Source organism: Acomys minous (genome assembly GCF_964271855.1).
Source record: "Acomys minous genome assembly, chromosome: 15".
NCBI lineage: Eukaryota > Metazoa > Chordata > Mammalia > Rodentia > Muridae > Acomys > Acomys minous.
In genome coordinates this window covers 90700600-90719642 of record NC_140497.1, presented here as the reverse complement: position 1 = coordinate 90719642, position 19043 = coordinate 90700600, and the positions used below count along the sequence as shown (strand labels likewise).

The window sequence follows — 19043 nt, the reverse complement described above, 5'->3', positions numbered from 1 at the left end:
AGCCACTTGTTTATTTATTTATTTATTTATTTATATTAATTTATTCATATTACATCTCGATTGTTAGCCCTTCCCTTGTTTCCTCCTATTCCTCCCTCCCTCCCACTTCCCCCCTTCTCCCCTCCCCTATGTCTGTGATTGAGGGAGACCTCCTCCCCCTATATATGCTCTTAGATTATTGAGTCTCTTCTTGGTAACTTGCTATCCTTCCTCTGAGTGCCGCCAGGCCTCCCCATCCAGGGGACATGGTCGGAAAAGGGGCACCAGAGTTCGTGTGAGACTCAGATCTCACTCTCCACTCAACAGTGGAGAATATCCTGTTCATCGGCTAGGTCTTGGTAGGGGTTCAAAGTTTACTGCCTATATTCTTCTTGGCTGGTACCTTAGTTTGAGGAGGACTCCAGGACCCAGATCTGCCTGTCATAAAGTTCTTCTTGTAGGTTTCCAGGACCCTGTGGATCCTACTATTTCCCCATTCCTCCATGCTACTCTCACCTAAAGTCTCAATAGGATGTCCTCTCCTCTGACCCACTTTCCTGGTAAGTAAAGTTTTTCATGGGACGTATCCCTTGGACTGGTGTCTTGATAAAAGTGAGTATATACTGTTTGTCTCTTTTTGCTTCTGGGTGAACTCACTCATTATGATAATTTCTAGATCAATCCATTTGTCCACAAATTTCGGGAATTCCTTGTTTTTAATAGCTGAGTAGTATTCCATAGTGTAAATGTACCACAGTTTCCTAGTCCATTCTTCTACTGAGGGACACTTAGGCTGTTTCCATGTTCTGGCTATTATGTATAAAGCAGCTATGAACATGGTTGAGCATATGTCCCTGTTGTGTGTTAGGGCATTTCCTGGGTATATTCCAAGAAGTGGGATAGCTGGGTCTTGAGGAAGCTCTATTCCCATTTTTCTGAGAAAGTGCCAAATAGCCTTCGAAAGTGGTTGTACTAGTTTGCATTCTCACCATCAGTGAAGGAGTGTTCCTCTCTCTCCATGACCTCGCCAACATGTGGTGTCATTTGAGTTTTTTGATCTTAGCCATTCTGATGGGTGTAAGATGGAATCTCAGTGTCGTTTTGATTTGCATTTCTCTGATGACTAACGAGGACGAGCATTTCTTTAAGTGTTTCTCAGCCATTTGATATTCCTCTGTTGAGAATTCTCTGTTAAGTTCCAAGCCCCATTTCACAATTGGGTTGTTTGGTTTTGTGGTATTTAATTTCTTGAGTTCTTTATATATTTTGGATATTAGACCTTTGCCAGATGAAGGGTTGGTGAAGATCTTTTTCCAGTCTGTAGGCTGTCGCTTTGTTCTACTGACAGTGTCTCCTGCCTTACAGAAGCTTCTCAGCTTCAGGAGGTCTCATTTATTAATTGTTGACATTAAGGCCTGGGCTGTTGGTGTACTGTTCAGGATGTTGTCTCCTGTGCCTATGTGTCCCAGACTCTTCCCCAGTTTTTCCTCGAACTGAATTAATGTCTCTGGTTTTAAATTGAGGTCTTTAATCCACTTGGACTTGAGTTTTGTGCCTGGTGACAAATAGGGGTCTAATTGCATTTTTCTACATGTAGACATCCAATTAGATCAACACCATTTGTTGAAGATGCTATCATTTTTCCATTGAATAGATTTGGCTTCTTTGTCAAAAATCAAGTGAGCAAATGTGTGAAGCCACTTGTTTCTAAGCACTCAGCTCTTCTTACCGCATGCCTTCCTTGTGCGTTGGTGAAGTTCAGTGTCTGAAAAGCCAAACTCTCCAGTGCTCTGTCCTCACACGAACTATGTAGACCAGTGCAGTATTTTGATGCTCATAAGGAGTGCTTCTTTATTTTTATTTTGTATTTAATTTAAGTAACTTATTCAGATTACATCTCAGTTGTTATCCCCTCACTTGTATCTTCGCATTCCTCCCTCTTTCATCCTATTCCCCTCCCCTATAACACCCAGCTCTATTGGCCTGAGTGTTCAGAGGCAGCAACCCTAGGCTACCCTTGCTCTCACATTGACTTTAACATAGATGCAGAGGACCTAGTGTGGACTGTGCAGCCTGCACTGGGGCCCTGTTCTCCAATCCTCTATCTCCCCATCTTCTGTGGGGGTCCTCTGAGTATCAAGGGGATGGACCAGATGGAGATTTCCAGTTTGTACACTCTCTCCACTTAATGCTTGGCTATGGGTCTATGAATATGCCATTTCTTTTTAAAAGAAATTGAACAGGTTGTATATAAAGCATTGGAAAAAGAAGGCGTGCAAGATGACTGGGTCTGTAAAAGTGCCTGCAGCAGGCCTAGACAGAGACCGAGCTCCTGAGACCTCATGTGGAGGGGGAGAATCAGCTCCTGAACACTGTCCTCTGACCTCCACGCAGTGGCCTGTAGGCATGCCTCCCCCACACGAATACATAAATATGAGAAGAAAACTTTTAAATGGTTTGACTAAGAATGAATCCAAGGCATGGTTGTATACGTGCCTGTTATCTCATTGCCCAGGAGGCACAGGCTAAGGAAAGAAAGTTCCTGGCCTGCATGAACGCCACACAAGACCCACCGGGAGGGACCCAGCTATGAGAAAAAAATTGCCAAACTAGAAAACCATATTCAACTTAACTATCAGTCTGGTATAAAGAGAGATAAAGATGTTTCTGCACAAAGTTGTACAGCCGTAACTAAAAGTAAGCACAGAGTGTAATTTAAACATATTTTTATTAAGGAAAATGTCAAAGATGTATAAAATTAGAAAAAAATATATAAAATTCTTAGGGTGCATGGAAACACATATCATTCTAGTCCCTAAGTCCATGACTCCATACTCTTTTTCTCTGCCTCCCTCTCCCCTGTCTGTCCCCCCTCCCCCTTTTCCTTGGTGGTGCTGAGGTTGGGCCTGGTGCCTAGGGGGTACTAGGAAAGCAACCCCTCACTCATTCTGTGCATATATTTTTCCATTATATATATATGTGTGTATATATGTATATACGTATATGTGTGTGTGTGTGTGTGTGTATATATATATATATATATATATATATATATATATATATATATATATATATATATATTCCAAAGCTGTTGTTTACCCATTTTTTTTAATTTTGTAGGTTTACCCTCAATTTCTTTTGTGTTCTTTTTATTTAAACATTTTTTTTAATAAAAGACAGAAGATTTTTTTCCTGTTAAATTTCTGAGTTTGACTTTTGTTCTTGTATACCATGGCATTATGGAACATAAATCAAACTCACTAAATATACTTAACTCTGTATTGATAATGATACCAAGGACATTTTGTTGATGATATTGGGGGACAAACTAACACATTAAATTAAACATTGTAAACATAGGAAGTAAGTTAGCAGTTATGACAAGAAAGCCAAGTAAATGTCTTAGAATAATTATACAACAAAGTGCAATTACATGTTGCTTAATTGTATAAGTAAGAAATTATGAGTTTCCTATTGAAACTATGCTATATAGAAATAATAATTGTTGGGGATAAGTTTATTTTTACGAATATATCTGAAGTAAGAAATTGCAGAATTATATTATGACTTCGCAAAATGTCTTGTGAGTAGGTATACCGCTGGTCATCAGTGGCTGGCACCATCCAACCTGAGGGACATGCATTACCCACAGTCGCTCTGGTTTCAAAGTTAGTCAAGCCTAAATCTGACAGTCTTAAAAACCCATTATGAATACCTACGTTAATGTGCAAAGTATCTATGGGAGACTAGAATCTTTAAGTCAACAACCATGATAACATCATACCTGGAGAATAAACGAGGCACATTCTGATTATAAGCAATAAATAATATCCACATAAGAAATCAGTACATAAATAGTATTTGTATGCAGAAAATGATACACTCATTGAGCAAGTTTACAAGTGTCCCTGGTGACTAGATAAAACAAGGAAAGGTCAGAATGTTATGGAGTGTATTTGTTTTAGGTTTGGGGCTTTATAATATTATTTGATTTCTAAGTAGTTATTACTTGGAAAAGTAATTTAAAATAAATAAGTAAAAGAACAGAAATATAGGCATGGCTATTGGATACCTCATCAAAACAGAACAGCTATTAGTTAGTCCTTATTCCATGTAGATTTACTGTGGCATTGTTATCTAGTGGCGTGTTCTTCGTGTGTGATGTAAGTGTGTTCATTCTTAGCTTGGAAGGAAGCTTAGGCCTTGCCATCTCCATCCCTATACAGCCTGTGTTCTTCTAGGAGTGTTCTAGCTGAGCGGTGGTGGCACACACTAATCTCAGCACTTGGGAGGCAGAGGTAGGCAGATCTCTGAGTTCAAGGCCAGCCTTGTCTACAGAGTGAGTTCCAGGATAGCCAGAGCTACTACATAGAGAAATCATGTCCAAAAAAAAATAAAGTGTTCTGAATTCTACAAAGAATTTTAGCTCTACTCTAGAAACATTTTAAAATGTATTTAAATATAATATATACATATATATACATACATACATAAGCCAATACATACATGAACCAACTTTTTCAGAACACAGTTGAAAAAGGAGCTCTCAGCAGGAGTAACTGGTGAAGCAAAGCTACCCAATGTTTTCACTGTCTTCCATCATGTCAGTCTGATTGGCGGGAGATGGAGGTTGGAGAGGGTCATCTAAACAGAGTTGTGTTTCACAGATGACCTTTGTAGGCTGTCAGAAAAGCAAGGTGGCCATGGGGTAAACGATGTTTTTGGCTTTCTTCATTACCCTCTCCTCCTGACAGACTCTCTCTCTCTCTCTCTCTCTCTCTCTCTCTCTCTCTCTCTCTCTCATTAATACAGCTCCTTGGATATCACGTTACCATTTCATCTGAGTTCCTTCTTGCTTGACTTAGAAACAGAGGGTTAGCCTCATAGAGCCACAATGGCCACTCGGCATCACGGCCAGATCCTGCCACTGTCTCACTTTCTTTTTGAGCTATTTAAGAAGCAGAGCATGCTCTTTTATTTCTCTCAAAGAAAAACAATGCTAACACCCTATGAAACAAGGCTACATATACAAATTCTTCTGAAGTTGAGAGCACTGTAAAAATAGCTATTGGTTTTTTTTCTTCTTCTCAAACACAGTAGATTAATCTTATATTACTTGTATCAAATTTGTATAGATGTCATATTTTAAAAAAAAAGTAGGAAATGATTATTGCCAAAATGGGGAAAGAAGTATACATCTTCATAAGAGACATCATAGTTAGCAAGGTAACCTATAGATGCACACTCTTTCATTGTTAGCACACATTTCAAGTTATTTTCACACACATGGTGTGTGAATCACTTATGAAGTTGTGCTTTAATTATCCTTCAAACTAAACTTGAATTTTTTTTGTAAACTCTGCCGTGGCAGTACAACTCCACTTTAAGTTAAAAAAAAAAAGTTCTTGTTTTAGTCGAAGGGCATTTGCAGAACTTCTCTGTTGCTCTGAAAATGTAGCCCCGTTCCTGTCACTTGGCTTAATGTTCCACACATGTTTTCTCACTTAAACTTTGCCTCATTTGGCTGCGGTTTCTTTCTGTACCCTTTGAAACCATTTCTAATGGAAAAATGCAGCTGTGAGCAATATTTCCTAAAATGTACATGGAATTAATTTTCCAGGCATTTTGTGCAAGGGCGCTGTGTATCTGGGGGAGAGACTTTGCCAAGAGGCATTTTCATACAACCAAATGAAAGGGAGAGAGTGACAGGATGGTCATTTAAGGGAGTGAATAAAGCCGTGATGCAGAGAAGAGCGGCCAGGAGGAAAAGCAAGGAGGAGAAATACACAAGTGTAAAAGATGAAACAGGAACAAGAAGGGAGAAATGTCCTGTGGGAAGGAAGGAGAGAAAGGAAAAAGGAGAAAAGTAAGAATTCCTGGCAGGGTTGGGGAAGGACAGGCCGTAAAAAGAGAAACCGTTACCTCCTAGAATTGTTGTCATTATTTTTAAAGTTGATTATTTCTTTGAAAATCTCGTACGTGTACATGATGTTTTCTGTCAGTTTATTCTCATTGCCCTTTCTCTTCCATTTTTTCCCTTCGACAAATCGCCCTCCTACTTTCGTGTATGTTTATTTGTTTGTTTGTGATCCACTGAGTTTAATCGGAGTTGCTTTCATAAACACGGATGGAGTTATTTCCTGGAGCACCCCACAACACTGATTACGTGCTGAAAGAAAAGTATTCTGCCTGCCTAGCAAGCATTCGCCCCATCCCTGCTGCTGAGAGCGTTGCTTCCCAACTAGTGACTGCTGCCAGTCTGTGTCTGCAAAACCTTGGTACATTTCATAGAAAACAATCTATGAGATCTAAATAAGTTGGTTTCAGTTAAAAGGTCACTTTTAAAAATAGCGTTTTAAACATCACTGTTCAGACTGGTCACATACTGTTTTTATAGATGCTGCGAGGTTAAAAGCTGGGGTACCACCACATGGGAGCTTCCCGAGGCACAGCTGCTGGACCGCACACGTTCAGGCAACTGAAAACAGCCATGCGAGGATGACTTCAGATGGCGAAGACTCCTCGTGTCTGCTCTCTCTGCCCAAGTTTCTACCTCTTAGTAAATTTTCAAGGTTGGTGACCAAAATACAAAAAAATGTGGGGTTTTTTTTTCTACAAATAGGGAGTTATGGTGATACATTTTCCCCAGAAATGCTCTTTGGAAAACTATAAACTTCAAATACATGACTAGTACCTGTTTACTGTTATATAATATTTAATATGTTAACATAATACAATGTGATTGATAATTTGTGACTGTGATACAGCAGGTTTTATTGCTACGTGCTTATGATCATTTTATACATATTATACTGATATAGATGGTTTTACAGTTGAGCAAATTGGCATACTTCCTTGTCCCAGGACCATCACGAAATTACCTTATGAGGATGCAGGATATGTAAATATTTAGATTATTTAAATATTAGAGGATGCTGCACGTGGGCAGAGAACAAAGTGAAGACTGTGGTGTGACTGGTTTAAGAGAAATAAACACAAGTGATTATGTTTGCAAAATAGTCCAAACTATTTTTGAACAGTATTATCAAAACTTGAGAGAAATCTTTGAAACATAGCTGGATTCCTTCAAATATTGCCAAATATCAAACAGTGATTCTTACGAGCATACCACAGTCCAGTAGGACCCTAAATAATTCTAGTGCAGTTATATATAGTACTGCAAACATGATAATTATCAACGGCTCATGGCTTGAAAATATATACAGGTTCTGACACAATTTGAAGCTTCATGAAGAAAAAAAAAATAGGCTGAGAAACACTGTCCATATTTACTTTTTGCCTGCCTCTTAGCCATGCTCTCAGAATCTGACTCTCTGCAGTTATTTTATCTTAGATTTCTGTATGTGGTTTTGCTTTCAATCTTCTAGCATTTTGGTTTATTTGATTGTTTGACACAAGCTTTTCTCCAGCCAAGGAATTCATGTAATCTGATCACACTGAGCGATATTCATGGACACGACTGGGTCTCCTGTAGAATAATAGCTCATCCTGGAGGAAGAATTGATGCTGGAATCACAGAAAACACTGATATGCGGAACGCGGTGCATCATGAAGCCCTTTTAAAACGGGGCTTTCTCGGTGGAGAAAGTGAAAACGAGAGCAGTTGTACTGTGGATACAGTTGTTTAAGGCTCTTGTATACGCAGAACGGATTTTTCTATGGATCCTGAGACGATGTAAAATAAAGGAAAGAATTCTCGGCATAAAGAGCGAACCTGGAGCGTTTGCCCTGCTTTCTTTTCTTTTCCTGGGGAGACGGAAATGAACATGTGTTCCAACATCAGTTCATACAATGGGCCAGAGAAAGCACCGCACGCAAGCCCAGCTTGGTGGTAAATCAGTGAGTCTCTTGGTTCAGTCATATGACTCAGTCATAATAAGCACAACTAAAAAGCCTGCGACAGCTGTGGGCGACGAACTCCTCATGCTGCGTCGATGGAGGTCGGGCCCTAGACAAGCCGCTACGTCCTCTAGAAGCCCCAGGGGGGCGGAAGGGAAGATGTGGCTAGACTCAAAGTTGAGGGTTTGGTGAGCCCCTTCCTTTCCGTCTGTGAGGGGATGCCTACAGTGCTCCTCTTGTGAGGGTTTGTACAGGGAATCCCAAGTACACTGATTTCCAGAAGGCGATAGCCACCTCGCTCCCGGGGTCCCACAGTATTGTCTACCTCTGTAGCCCAGGCCCTGGAGAGTCCTTTGCAGTCGTCCTTTTTTGCCCGAGTAGACAAGGCGTCTTCCTTAAGTCTGTTACTAGATATCTCCAATAGTCTGGTTTCCTTACCTCTCGAATGCCACCTTCTCAAGGAAACCTACCCTGGCTCCTGAATTAATATTGCCGCTGCATGGGAGCTCCCATTCCTCCTGAGCCCCCTCACCTGTGACGCCTCACAGACTGTTCCCTGCAGCCCCTCAGCCCCTACTGTTGCCACATACCTTGCTGCTGTTATAGCTTAATTTCTGTCCCTTCAATTTCCAAACTCTCTGAAAATCGGACCTTTTGTCCGTTTCATTCTTGGATGCAAGTGCTTGGAACAACATCTGGCCTGTAGAAAGCACTCAAATATTTGTGGAATGATTGAATTTAGCAAACCGGTATTGAGTGTCTGCTCAGTCCCAAGACTTGTGCTAAGCACTGGGAATAAAAATGACAGCCGACAGCGAGGCACTAACCCACAAAACTTTGTGTGGCTCGGTTCCCAGGACACACACCACAGTTTCTGACTCAGGAGACTTTGGATGGAGTTGAGAGATTTATGAGCCTGACAGACGCACCAGAGTTTTCACTTGGTTCCCCACCGTCCTCTATGAATTGTATTATCATGGAATCTTCGACATAAAACAAACCTGAAACATATCTGGCACTGGCTACCCCTCCCTCCATGAGGAAGGAACCGTGTGATAAGTGACATGCACTTTCTGTCGCCCAGAAACACAGACGAAAACATCTGCACTCAGCCACTGCTCATGTCTTCCCCCAAGCACGCCCACCATGAGAGAAACGAATGCCCCAGCACAGATTAGCGAAGGAGGTAAGTGTGAAAAGCAAAGATCATTCCTTGGGAACGTTCTTTGAGGATATCCACTGCCTTCATCTCAACGGCCTTATTTTAAACCGAGTGTCAATGAGTCTTTAGGCTTTATGTTCAAACCTTAGAAGATGTAATGTTTGATACACGCAGAAGAAAACTGCTTTTTAGAGGATCACTTTGCACTCACGGTGGGCTGGGGTCATGCACCCGTTACTGCAGAAGTGAGCGGTCACGACAGGCAGGCAGTCGCCCCAAGTTCAGAGTGTCGGTGTGTGTGTCCTTATCAAGGTCAGTGTGCACTGGGTTGACGTTGTTCCACTGGCAAATGTCTATGCTGTCACCAAATCACGTTCAACTTAGAGTTTCCTTTTTTGTTTCCGATTGATTCTCAGGGCTAGAAATTGTGTTGGATGACTCCAAGGGGACAAAGGTTAAGAATAGAAAGTTTCTGTGGGTCATGATGAAGTACCACCAGGGCGCACTTGTCTTGGGAAGGAACTCAAAGCTCATCTTTACCATTTGGAGCAAGAACACAATAGCCTTATTATTTAGCACAGATCCAAATGGAGCAGTGGTTCTCAACCTTTCTAATGCTGTGACACCCACCCCCAGCAATAAATCATTTCATTGCCACTTCATAATTGCTACTGTTATGAGTGCAAATATCTGATATGAAAGATATCTGACATGTGACGCCACAAAGAGGTCATGACATACAGGCTGAGAGCCACTAATCTAGAACATGGTTGACAAACACTGTGCTACCCCCTAACCAAGACTCCACAGGAACAAGACTATAATCCATATCGGTGGTCTATAGCTATTCTCAGGCAAGAAGTTAAAACAAGTAAAGCTTATTTTCTATAAGCCCAGGTCCCATTTCATGCATATCCCTTTTTTTTTTCATATTCACCTAAAGTTTCTTTTCTTTGTATTCTTTATCCTTCTGATACATTACATCCTAGCCATTGTCCCCTCTTCCTCCTCTCCTCCCAGTATCTGTCCCCATCTCCCTCCTCTTCCAGATCCACATCCTTAAAAACCAACCAAACGAAAGGCAAACAAACGTTTATCACTAGTCGTTTGAGAGTTTCAAATGGTGTATGACACGGTTGGGTCCTATGCACCTCCACAGCTCTACCCAGATCCGCCTATCCTTTTCTAGCTTACTTGGTATCCCTTTTAAAAAAATACAAAACTTCAGGACTAATTGTACTGTCCCAAATAGTCTTGTCTGTGTGGTCTTCACCGGAGCACGGTTGGCTCATCAGAGGTTACCCGCTTCCTTTTCCAGCAGCTAACAACTGCCAGTTGCCCCCATGGCTTGGGGCGGGACTGTGTACCCATCTCCCTTCTCCATGGTGGCTTGAGCTTGCACAGGGTTTTTGCATGCTGTTGTAACTGCTGTGGGTCCACAGGTGTAGCTGCCCTGCTGTTTCCAGATGTTTCCTAGTAATCACCCACCACCTCTGCCTTTTGTTACTGCCTTTTAGCCCCAGTGATCCCTGAGCTTTGGGAAGAGGGGTGTGGTCCTCTCAGGGCTGAACTGTCTGTTGTCTCTTATTGTCTACAACATGGCTATTCCGTATTTCTCATTCCTAGTCCATTATTTTCTTCCCTCGGATCCAGAACCAACCTCTCTCTCTCTCTCTCTCTCTCTCTCTCTCTCTCTCTCTCTCTGTCACTGTTTTTAAACAGCCCTGTTTTCTGGAAATAGAGTTGTGCCGATAAATCGTGCACTACTGTGCATTTGTCAATTGGACATGTAACCTGAGCATTAATATATTCCAAATATATTAATTTACTGGTGGGGATTTTTCTAGTTGTGAGCCAGAGTGTGTTTGCCAAGTGGAGTGAATTCCAAAAGAAGGCGGTGCCAACTATGCATGTTTTGAAAGACATACTGAAGCTGCTCACTAAATCCTTGCCATATAACAGGCAACATGGCTGGACATTAAGTATCTGCATCCAGCCTCATTGTCAGGAAAGTCCTCTGTGGTGGATGGCATCAGCTTTCTAAAAAAAAAAAAAATGAGAAAACATACACTCAGTGAAGTTGGTTTCCTTCAGAGACCATGGAGCTCCTGACTTTCACTCCTGACTTCACGCCACGGGGACAGAAAGATGGGGCAGCTCATTCTCGTAGGGCCTGCCTGAGAAAAACCAAGAACTGAAGAAGGTTTGTCTGGAGAGATGGATCAGAAGCTAAGAGTGTTCACACTTCCAGAGGGCCTGAGGAAGTTCCCAGCACCCACATGGAGGCTGACGACATTGTAACTCCACTGTTCCAGAGGATCTGACACCCTCTTCTGGTCTGTTTGTGCACACGACACATGTGGTGCATAGACAGGCATGCAGTCAAAATGCCTATGCACATAAAAATCTTTTAAATAATTGAGAAGTACAATGTTTGACTGTGCACGCTTTTATCTAAAATCACGAAGTCATAGTCATCAGGGCATTTGGAAACCTTTCCTCTCTGTGGCATCGTCAAATGGTAGATCGTGAGTATTTACCACATATTAAAGAATTAAACTTGGTAATGACTTCTGAAAAACTTTCTAGTACCAGGAACAACATTATCATCTCTATTTGGCTCTCCAAATTACTGATCCTATCTTCATCCATATGAGTCTTTATCTCAGTCCCTTTATTGAATGACCCCATCTGTGATAACCTGCAGGTCCACTCCGTTCCTCTTTTGGCTTTATTCACATTGCGAGCATCTTTTTTTCTTTCCTGAGATACTTTGAGTTGCCTTATTCCAGCACCTGGGCTGAAGGTGATATGTACTACTCAGCTACAGGATTAATTCCAGATATTTTTATTCCTTACGTGTGGCCTCATGCATTTTACTGGCTCCCTAGCTAGGAGAGTGTGTGCTGTAGGCCCTTCGCTACTTTGGCAAACTGCTCTGGGCTTGGGGAAGCGGTCTATAGGTATAGACCTCTTGGATACAAGTCTTGGTCACTTTAGGTAATCTCTACTTACTCATTAATATTTCTCAGAGGGGAAAAAAACATTTTAAGTCAAACAAAATCTACTGCCACCTGGCCCAGTAAAGACAGAGAAAACCTGAAGTTTTAATAAATTACTGAAGGGAACACAAATGTTGGGAACATGTTAGAATGTACTCTGGCAGGTTTGTTTTTCGTAGCAAGTTGAAAATCTACTAAACATAATGACTCTATGATCTCACATTTAGGACTTTACTCAAGGATGTTTCACGCTTTTGTTAAAGTGCGGAGTTGATCAGCAGCTTCAGGTAGGGAAGGTGTGGGCAATAACGAACAGCATACGGGGGAGCACTGAGTTGGGGGGACCCTTGGCATCCTGCTTCTGGCAATGACTCTACTCCTTTGCCAAGCACCAAACAGATACCCAAAGGGTGGCTTTCACTGTCAGTAAAGTTAAACAGAGACGGTTTCAAAAACAGAATCCATCTTAGCTGGATAATTCTTTGCTGTCCTCACTTTCCCGAGACTAAATGCATTATGGGAAAAAGAATGTCTCACAATATTTCATGTCTTAAACTTAAAAACAGTCCTCCCCGCTTAGTCAGAAAGTCACACCTGAACTCTTTTCATTAGATTTATTTGAAATGTTTAATATGCACTATAGTCTGAAGAAAAACGTTTCCAGCCTCATTATTTTTTATTTTGTGCCAAACCTTGAGTCTACGCATGCACGTGTGCACTGGGGCTTCAAGACCGCTTTGTTTTCTTAACAAGTTCGTTTGAGAAGACAAAACTTACAGTCCCATTAACTGATCCTCCCCTTCCCCTTTCCCTCAGCATATTAAACTTGATGGAGATGAATTAGTTTAAATGCAGGTGGCCACAGGAAAAAAAAAATGACGAAATCTTGAGGTCTGTTCCCACCCAGGGTCTGGCCCTTTATCCAGTTACAGACAGAAAATGCTAAGGTGACCTCATGCCTGTAAAGGTTGATGTGCGTTCGCTAGCACAGGTGTTAGAAAGAACCCAGATAATCAGAGGACTGTTCCCTTTAGTGTGCACAGCTGCGTGAGGATATAGCAAGGCTCGGCTCTATTTGCAATGACTTGCCTTAAATGATGGATGAGCAGTCTGCGCTTGGAATTTTGATGAACACCACACTAGGGTGTCCAGGTAAAACCAGAGTATGTCTCCCTCTCTCCTTCACCTCTCTTGTTCTGGCACTTTCAGAGTCTTTGGTAATTCCAGTAAATGAGGAACAAATAAAATACAGCTTTCTAGATCGCTAAATACGTGCCTTTGCCAAGATTCTCCACTTCCCTGTGTGTCTTTTAGAGTGTGGAAATAACATCTTGTATTCCAATTACACATCAGGGCTTTGGGAATAAAAAATACTTTTTTTATTAACACAAAAGGATACCACAATAATATGGGGCTTTTAAACTACAAGAGAGTTGCACCGTGTTCACATTGTGAGCTAGTAAATTGCGGATTGCCTCATTCCCCAGCCTTCCATTTTATTTAAGTGCATTTTCTCAGATGTTCAAAAATGACATCTTTATTTGCAATCTTAACTCACCCAACAGGTGATTCCTACAGGCCCTGCTTGCAGATCCATGTTGTATTTCAAAGAAAATGAATTTAAGCTCCACCAGATCTGGGATTCCTTGTTTCACAACCCTCAAACTCTGCCTGGCATTAAAATCTTTGCTTCAGCTTGGGAGAGAAAAGAGGAGTGAACCACCACCACCACAAGAGAGAGAGAAATGTTAAATCAAACCATCAATCCCTGTGGTGACTCTTTCTCAGCACCCCCCCCCCCATCTATTGCTTTGCCTTTTCCCTTGGAGAGTAACTCGGTTACTTGAAATCTATGCAGTGCTACGGGCTCAAATTTAGAAATGAAGAGACTAGCCACACAGAGCACCGTGGGATGACTCCACTCCACAGCAGCGTGGCCACCATCACAACACACAGCCACAGAGCACTGTGGGATGACTCCTTTCAGGCAGTGATGATAAAGCTGTCAACCTTGTCAGGTTCCTACCTCACAGTGCACCACTCTGCTCCCTCCATTCCCTGCATGGGATGCATCCACTGTCTTAGTTTGGGGCTCATCACAGCAATAGAAACACTGTGACCACAGAGAAACTGTTGATGAAAGGGTTTATTTGGCTTACACTTCCACATTGCTGCTCACCACTGAAGGAAGTCAGGGCAGGAACCTGGAGGCAGGGGCTGATGCAGAGGCTATGGAGGGGTGCCGCTTACTGCCTTGCTCAGTCTGCTTTCTTATAAACCCAGGACCACCAGCCTAGAGGATGGCACCACCCACAATGGGCTGGGATCTCCCTTATCAGTCACTAATTAATAAAGTGCCCTACAGCGTGATCTTACAGAAACATTTCCTCAACTGAGGCTCATTCCTCACTGATGACTCTAGCTTGTGTGAAGTTGACAAACAAACAAACAAACAAAACTAGTGAGTACATCAACACAGGTGCCTATTACAAGGGTCTAACCTCTTGTCAGATCTTTCTAGTCCCAAACCGGTTCCGTTTACAATTCTATTTTGTACTGTACCCCTTCCAAGAATACTCAGAGAACTAAAGGAAAGGTCAGAACCCCAGGGAAGAAACTTAGCAGCCATTGCTATGGTCGCCAAACCCCTTTAAAACAGCACCTTGCACTGTTTTCCTTCTCACGTCCAATAAACCAGGGTCTCCCCTTGCACACTCAAAGGAGTCAAGCTGGTCTGAGTCACTTGGCTGCCAATTTTAGCAGTTATGGGTTTTGGGTTTTCTTAGTTAGCAATTTACAGTTATTATTCTCCATTTTAGTGCCTCTAACTGAGTCTAAAAGAAACAAAAGATGAATGTAGGTACACTTTGCTGAGGACATGCACAAATGTAGCTCTTTCCCTTAATATGTTCACTGTGGGTAGGTTTTATTGGGCGGCGCCCAGATAATTCAGAATTTTTTTGCTTTAAGCTATTTTCAGAAATATGCAAGTACTTTTAAAAATGTCCTTTTAAGCAGAATTTGCTCACTATTATGGTCTGGTAAACAAAAATAAGTAAGCAATGACCCTACTTTCTGCCTCTGTGACCAATCAAGACAATAATCCTCAGCCACAGTATTTGAGAGGCATCACTGCCTATTAGCTATTTTTAAGCACGTCTTATTTCCTTTTTTAAAAAAAATCAAGCTGAGATTTTTAGCTGACTTTTTGATCTTTAATTTTGAGGCTAGAATGATTTTTCAGATAAAAATATGACAACTCCTTTGAGTGAAAAAAAATTCCAAGTCCCACCTTTCCTTCAACTCCCCCCCCCCTGCATGCTGCCACCTTCCTATAATTTCCTAGTCAAAATTCTGATAGGTACCCCACTTCCCATGGCACATTTAGGTACCCCCCCATCTCCCACGGCATGTCTAAGAACCCCCATCTCCCACGGCACATCTAGGTTGGTATCTGCAGAGATTTATTATTTATCTGTCTGACTCTCTATTCAGCTGTTACCACATTAAAGCAAGGAGTTGGACTTTTTTTCCTCTTTGTATTCTTATTATTTAGAAGGTGATTACTAAATGCATTTATTGAAGTTAAACAGGAATGGGTTTTCTTAGTGTGATTACGAAAAGCCAGCTGAGGTAAAGTGCTATTGATGTGGTTGGGGTGTTGAACCATATGAGTAATATTCCATGAGGCAGTTTGGCAAGCATCTTAGAACGTGGTCTTTGTGATGCCTGTGTGTTACATGTTCAGTAGACACACCTGCCACTGGGGACTGGATTAGGACTCCAGTTAGGCGGCCTTTGGGATGCACCATAAGCCAACTACTGCTGTTGCATTTCTCCCAAGTGAACACATATTTTAGGGAAAAGACTTACCATTATTTTTATCTTTATTTATGTCTATGTATGTGTGAGAGCATATGCTGCCTGTGTCTGCGAGGCCAGAAGATGGCTTTGGATCATGTGGACACAGCTGCTGTGAGCCTCCTGAGGTGGGTGGGTGCTGGGAACCAAGCCCAGGTCCCATGCAAGAGAATACAGAAGCTTCAGCACCGAGCCCTCACACCAGCCCTCAGGCACACACTATTTTGATGGTGTTTACAACCAAGAACATTAGTGGTGATTCCTTAGTAGGCTATCTTATATTTAATGTTCAGAAGTGTTGGGAAATAGCATAAGTATAGGTAGTTTCTTAAAATTATAACTGTAATTATTTTTTACTATTAAGACTTCATAACCAGGAGCAGCGGTGGGCTCCTGTAATCCCAGCACTTGGGAGGCAGAGGCAAGTGGATCGCTCTGAGTTTGAGGCCAGCCTGGTCTACAGAGTAACCCTGTCTAGAAGAATAAAAAACAAAACAAAAAGACTTCTTAGTTGTTTTGGATAATGTTACTTGATACCTGAAAAATTTTAAGGAATTTGGAATATGTAGCATGACCATAAAGCATATTTAAATTTATGAGATTGGTAAGAGACTAGAACATTCTATAAGTAATAGAAGCGATTTGTTGACATTCTATGTCTTCAAGCTTTGCCTTTATCACAGCTTACTTTTTAAGCAGGTATTATTCACATGGCCTATTAGCTCAGTGTAATAAAAAAAAATCTCAGTACAATGACATTTTGCTATACTCCTAGATCAGCGTCTTGCCCAGATAACAGCAGAGACGCTTCCTCCAGCTGCAGCAGATGGGAACAAATACAGAGACCCACAGCCAGGCGTTATGGTAGCGCGAGAGACAATGGAACACAAGTCCTAAGTGCATGATTCCACCAAATCCCTCCGCTCAGGGCTCAGGGAACCCCACAGAAGATGTGGAAAGAGCGTAAGAGTCTGAGGGCATGGAGGACGCCAGGAACACAAGGTGCTGGAGGTCCACATGAGCAAAGCCCACATGAACTCAGAGACTGAAGAGGATGCACGGGCCTGCCTGTGGGGCTGCTCCAGGTCCTCTGCAGACGCATTATGGCTTCCAGTTTAGTGTTTTTAAGGGACTCCTGAGCATGTGACCACAAGGATCTCTGTTCCCTCTGTTGGTTTGCTTGTCCAATGTAAATGTGTTAGCTTTCTTTTTGTCTTATTATATTTTATCTTACCATTAAAAAAAATCTCAGTGCAGATTTTTTTGGGACAATACAAAGAATATTGAATAAACTTTGTGGTTTTTGTTTTGCAGAAAGTTGGCAAATTTTACATCTGAATTTTAAAAATATTTTTGTGGGAATTGTGAATTTTTAAAATATGCTCGCTTCAGATCCTCTCATGACAAAAAAAAAAACCCCATCAAGTTACTAACATTCACAAAATAAAAATAAAAAATAAATATTTTAAGGCCTCCTCCAGCTGTTGCAGTTATTTGTTCTAAGACAATGGATCAAATAGTGTCACTTTGATTTGAATCACTTTCTATAATTATTTTTTCTAGAAGAAAAAAAAAACCCTGAGACATTTTCCCATAAGTAACAGAAAAAATTTAGTGAGTTTTCTGTTGAAGGCCTTTCATGGAAGCAGTTTGAACTGAGACATTTGACAGCTGTTAACAGAAACAGTATCAAAATAGCTGGTGTTTATAGTGAATTTGGGGTTTTAATGACTGACAGCCAAATTTATTATCATTTTTTTTCTATTCATCACTATCCACTGTCTTCCTTCTCTGTTTATAGGTAATCTTTCTGGGAGTAGAAAAGAAGCCAAGTAGACTCCTTTGTTTGAACTTCCTCATCTCTGGTAGGACCCACACTTTTTGCTCACTTCCTCACTGGTAGATTAAATGGACCGTCACTGGAGGGAGAGGACCCCCAAGCTGACCAGAGCAGCTCACTCTTTAACAGGAACTGGACAGGATCTGGGGTACAATGAAAAAAGCCAGATCAATGTTTCTTGCTAACTGGATCTCAAGGTGAGTATGTCAGCGACACTTGGGGAAGGAATACATCTTTCTACCAGGCAAGCTCTACCCAGAGAATCACGTCCGACAGATAAACCTGTCACCCAAGGACACGATTCCCTGGAGAATGCCGCCTGAGCTGTGCCACATCCTTTGAAGTAAATATGGAAATATTTCATAAGTAGATACAATTCTCAGTGCGAAGAGCACCATACAGCCTCGTGGAGGTGTTATCTGATCATCGTGTCCACCGTAGGAAAGACAGACAGACAGGAACCCGGGAGCCCCGGTTCTCTCGGAATCCGAGACCTTTGGGTTGCTCAGGAAAGATCAGACTGCTGATCTTTCAGAGGATGCTACGAAAAGCAAACTTCTGGACTGCACAAGGATACCGAACTCACAAGCTCGCAGTAGCTGTGGTTGCCTGCGTAGGGTCAACCTAGATAAAATTCTAGCATAAGTGAGGGTGGCACCCGCCAGCCCCCATCTCTTACTGAGGAGCTACTGGCAGCCTTAGCCACTGGGACTGCAGCCTCTGATAGACTTTCTGTGCTCCAGTGGGTGGCACCCAGCCCCACCCCACGCCCACATGAGCAACAGTGATTGGGTTTAGCGAATTATCACTCCCCCCCAAAAAATACCCCAAGGGCCATGAGGTTGGTGGGGGCATGCTGGAGGGATGGAAATGTGGAGTGGACATGACTACATTTCATTGTATATATGTATGACACTCTCAAGAATAAAAGAAAATTACTTTTAAAAAAATCTCTGACCCTTGGCAGTGGAACTTGACAGTCCTATCCCAAGCTGTTAGTTCAATTACCGCACAACTAAGACACTGCTTTCAAAATGCCGCCATTATTTTTTTTGCCTCTGATGGAATTTTCCAAAAGATGGTTTTGAGAGACAAATATAAAATTAAGTTTCTTCAGTTGGGATAACATGTTTAATTTTAACAAAAATGTTCCCTCCACTCTGTTTATAATTTGACAGTAATTGCAGAAACTCTTAAGAATTCCCTTTGTTTGTCCATAACATAGCTTCTCTGTGACCACAGAAGGAAAAGTTTTGTGCAGCCCCAAGCATAACAGCATTTTTTTTTAAATGCTGTGCAAAATGTCTGCTTGTCTTCCTCTGCAGTCATTTGCCCTCAG

The 19043-nt window shown here is 41.8% G+C and overlaps 1 long non-coding RNA gene across 2 annotated transcripts; it reads left to right on the top strand.

The window, feature by feature from the left end:
• The first annotated feature begins 5679 nt into the window (after window positions 1-5679).
• LOC311584702 lies at window positions 5680-18586 on the top strand. 2 transcript variants are annotated; one of them, XR_014774973.1, is made up of 4 exons: window positions 5680-5845; window positions 6377-6551; window positions 7410-9025; window positions 17666-18586. It is a non-coding gene; the product is annotated as an uncharacterized lncRNA (long non-coding RNA). The 2 variants fall into 2 exon arrangements; XR_014774974.1 differs by having other exon boundaries at window positions 7368-9025.
• Window positions 18587-19043: the final 457 nt, after the last annotated feature.